We start from the raw sequence: 4,539 nt of genomic DNA, 5'->3' as shown, positions 1-4,539 counted from the left end.
CGGGCAGCCGGGCAGGGAGCCGGGCAGGGCGCGCGGGCCGGGGAGCCGGGCAGGGAGCCGGGCAGGGCGCGCGGGCCGGGGAGCACGGGGGAGCCGGGCAGGGCGCGCGGGTCGGGGAGCCGGGCCGGGAGCCGGGTCGCGCGCTCTACCCGGGGCGCATGGCCGGGCGCCCTCGGCGGTGCAGATCGCGGAGCGCCACCGCCGGCCCGGGAAGGGCAGCCTGGGGCGCTCGCACGGCTCCCCCCGAGCTCCCCACGCCCCGCTCGCGGCGCCCTGGCCCTGCCCGCCGGCTTTAACGGGCCCGTGGGGGGCGGGGCCGGTCCTCCTCTGACCCCCCGCGGCGCGGGCGGGGGCGGCGCCAGGGCCGAGTGAAGGGGACCGACCCGCGGGCGCCCAGTGGCCAGGGGTGTTCGGGGCTTAGAGAATGCAGGGGCCGGGGTGCAGCGAGAAAGTCCAAGCACGGAGCAGAGGCCCAGCCCCGTCCCCGGCGTCCCCTGACGGGTCCCCTGGCTCTGAAGGTGGGGACTGATGATGGGGGTCCCCGCTGCGTTGATGATGGGGGCCTCTGCTCCACTGATGATGGGGGTCCTCGCTCCGCTGATGGTGGGGGTCCCTGCCCCCACCACGGGCCCAGCTCCCCGCGTGTCCTGTGTTCCTAACAGGAGGCATTCTTGCAATAGCCGCCGAGCTCGGGGCTCCTCCTCGGTTCTCACCTTTTCCGTGTCCCCAATACTCAGGAATCTGGTCTGACCTGACCTCTACCTTCTCACAGATGACCTGGAAGTCCACGCGATCCAAAATATTTTGGGGGCTAATGAATGTTTCTATTTCTCTGTCTTTCTCTCTGATATAACAAAAGATTCCAAAAACCATTTTTGATCTGGGTTTTCTAAAGCTGCCGCTTGGACTAGTTCCTACCCGAGATGTGGATTCAGAAGGAAGTGCCCAACAGCTTCCCATAAAGACCCAAGTTCTCCACCGCGTGGGGCAGGGGGAGGGGGTTATGGTTTCAGGGGGCACACCAGTAGGTACTAGGAGGGAGCAACTCAGTGAGGTACCCAGGACTTCCGCATGCAAAGCAGCGCTGTTCTGTCCCCCAAACTCGGTCTGGTTGCTTGTTTCCATTCTGGGGCCGCACTTGGCAGTACTCAGGGATCACGCCTGTTGGTGCTCAGAGGACCACAGAAGGTGCCAATAGTTGAACCCAGGTCATCTTCATGCGAGGCAGCACCCCAGCCTGTCCTGTCTGGTCCTGTGTTTCCTTTTGAGTGTTTTCCCTTTTCTTTATTGATTTATCATTTATTGACAATATTGTAGGATTTCGGGGCTCAGCTTAGCGCCTGTGTACAGTATCGAGTTCACTGTGTCTGCTACTTCAGTGCCAGTGCTGTCCTCTCAAAGACCCCCTCCCCCCTCCCGTGTCAGCCCTCCCTCTCCCCACCCCTCCTAGCTCGCCCCTCCCCATTCTTTCCTCCTCACCCCTTTCTCATCACCACCATAATTTCACTGAGTCCACAAGTTACTTTTGTTTCTTGCCAGTTGGTTCACTTTCGGAATTCATATTCCATGTTTGAATGAAACCACATTTAAATGGAACCCGAGAGAAATTTGACTAGTTGCACTCACCATAATCATCTCCCAGCCCATCCCTCGTGTCCCAAAAGGCACAATTCCTTCCCTTTCCGTGGCAGCACACGGTTCCACTGAGTGGGCAGCTGCTGTGTCATCATCTATGGATGGTCATTTGGATGGGTTCCATGCCTTGGCTCTTGTGAATAAACCACTGTGAATCCAGGGTGCAAATAACATCTAAAATGAGGTGTGTATGTGTGTGTGTGTGTGTGTGTGTGTGTGTGTGTGTCCTTTGAGTAAGTACCTAAGAGTGATATTGCTTAGATTATATTAATTCCTTTTTAAAAAATCTTCTTACTGTGGCCGGAGAAATAGTACAGAAGCAAGGCACTTGCTTTGCCTGCTCCCAGCTCTGGCACCTTTATGATCCGCTGAGCATTGCCAAGAGTGACCCTGAGCACAGAACCAGGAGTAATGCCTGCGCACCAGCCGGTGTGGCCCAAACACCCTCCCCCTGAAAATCGTCAAGACTTCCCTGACTGTTTTCCATCAGGCTGGCCCACTTGACACGCCCACACCAAGTGCCCCAGGGCCGGGAGATGGTTTTCATAAAATCCTCAGAGGTGATGGGGACCAAGAGATCATTCAGCAGGGCCAACAGGGCCCTGTTTGACTCCCAGCACCCCACATGGTCCCCTGAGTGATGCCTGTGCACAGAGCCAGGAGTAAGATCTGAGAATTGCCGAGTGTGGCCCAGAAACAAATCCTCAGAGACGGACCAAAAGGAAAAGTGGAACAAACCTTCCTCCATGAGGGCTGTAATCCCTGAGCACCCCATAGTCCAGCTGGGCCCTTAGTACAGTTGATTGTTAAAAAGTCATGGAGACAATGGTGGAGGGAAGGTGGCAGTGGTGGTGGGTTTGGGGTTGGAATATTGAACGTCTGGCACAAATCATGATGAATAATTTATAGACCGCGGTGTTTAAATGAAGTGGGGAAAATGTTTAATAAATTAATATTTAAAAAATTATTATCACTAAGGGGGCTGGAGTGATAGCACAGCAGGTAGGCATTTGCCTTGCATGCGGCCGACCCGGGTTCGATTCTTCTTTCCGTCTCGGAGAGCCTGGCAAGCTACCGAGAGTATCCCGCCCGCATGGCAGAGCCTGGCAAGCCTGGCAAATACCTGTGGCGTATTTGATATGCCAAAAACAGTAACAAATCTAACAATGGAGACGTTACTGGTGCCCGCTCGAGCAAATCGATGAACAACAGGACGACAGTGCTACAGTGCTACAAGGGATCAAGCAGACAGTGGTTCTCACAGCATCTGTGTCCTGCCCGACCCCACCCTCCCCATACATACACACCTTGGTGGGTTCTAGACCGTCATACAACAAATAAAGGGTGGGCAAGGGACATCTAGGGCTGTGTCAGCACTGTTACTTTGTGTCCCATTAAATATGCAAATGAGGAGTTTTCAAAATGTCATTGTGTTCGCTCTGGCAGCCCTACACAAAACTCTGGGGGTTGGGGGACAGGGAGCCCAAACAAGAGACATTTGTTTCCTCTCACGCCTTGAGGCTGAAGTCGCACACCAAGGCACCGCCGGAGTATTGTTTGGGGTGGTCTTTCCAGGTCCTCGTGGGAAAAGGAAAATCTCGGGGTTCTCCCTTGTATAGGACATCAGAGCTATTGGGTTACAGGTCCCCCCTTTTTTTTTTGCTTTTTTTTTTGGTGGAGGGTCATACCTGGCGATGCACAGGGGTTACTCCTGGCTCTGCACTCAGGAATCACCCCTGGCGGTGCTCAGGGGACCATATGGGATGCTGGGATTCGAACCCGGGTCGGCCGCGTGCAAGGCAAACGCCCTACCCGCTGTGCTATTGCTCCAGCCCCGGTCCCCCCTTTTTAATCTCATTGATTCCTAATGATGCCCCCTCCCCACCCGCCACAAAGGGCCTCTCTACATAGAGCGACACTGGGTAGGGCTTTAGCATATGAATTTGGAAGTTATGAAAGGAGGGATAGATAATTTGTCAATAACAATCATTGAGGGGCTGGAGCGATAGTACAGCAGGGAGGGCATTTGCCTTGCATGCCGTCAACCCAGGTTTGATCCCCAGCACCCCCCATGGCCCCCCAAACATCACCAGGAGTAACCCCTGAGCACCGCTGGGTGTGACCCCAAAAGCAAAAAACAAATGGCAATCACTGAGCAGGTGTTCTGCAGGGATGTTGCCTGGGGAGCTGTAAAGTGGGTTTCGAGTCGGGCCCCCAGCCTCCGGCTGAGGGGCTGGAGCAATAGCACAGCGGGGAGGCATTTGCCTTGCATGGGGCCAACCTGGGCTCAATTCCAGCATCCCATACGGTCTCCTGAGCACTGCCAGGAGTGATTCCTGAGTACAGAGCCAGGAGTAACCCCTGAGCATCGCCGGGTGTGACCCCAAAATACCAAAAAAACAAAAAGAAAACAGTCTCCAGATGAGCAAATCCCAACGTTTACAACCGTTCACATTTGCGTGTGGCTCCCTGTGAGCCAGTGGTCGTCAGCCATCCTCTGAGCAAGGACACTGCCACTCTGCAGGAGCTTCTGTCTTCAGCCTCACCGCGTGCAGAAGGAAGAGTCACTGGGCTGAGCTGATTCGCTCCCCGGCGCACATGCTCTCCCAGCTCCGTGCGAAAGGGTCAGATGAGTGACCGGGCAGTGCCTGACACTGTCTGACTCGCAACCACTGGACTCGTAACCCCCCCAGAACCCGACAGTGTCTTAATACGTCCTAAAGGAAAAGGGACCTACGGGAAGGAACAGGAACTTGGTTCTTTCACTCATCAGAACACAAAGCAGCAAAGATGCAGGCGGTGTAAGGGCATGGCCGCATTTTCAGCAGTTTATTCATAACAAACAATACAAATAAATTATTTCGGTTCTGCTTTGGGGCAGGCGTTGGGGTTGGGGATGGAAAT

Source organism: Sorex araneus, chromosome 9, assembly GCF_027595985.1.
Source record: "Sorex araneus isolate mSorAra2 chromosome 9, mSorAra2.pri, whole genome shotgun sequence".
Classification (NCBI taxonomy): domain Eukaryota; kingdom Metazoa; phylum Chordata; class Mammalia; order Eulipotyphla; family Soricidae; genus Sorex; species Sorex araneus.
This window is presented reverse-complemented; position numbering follows the sequence as displayed.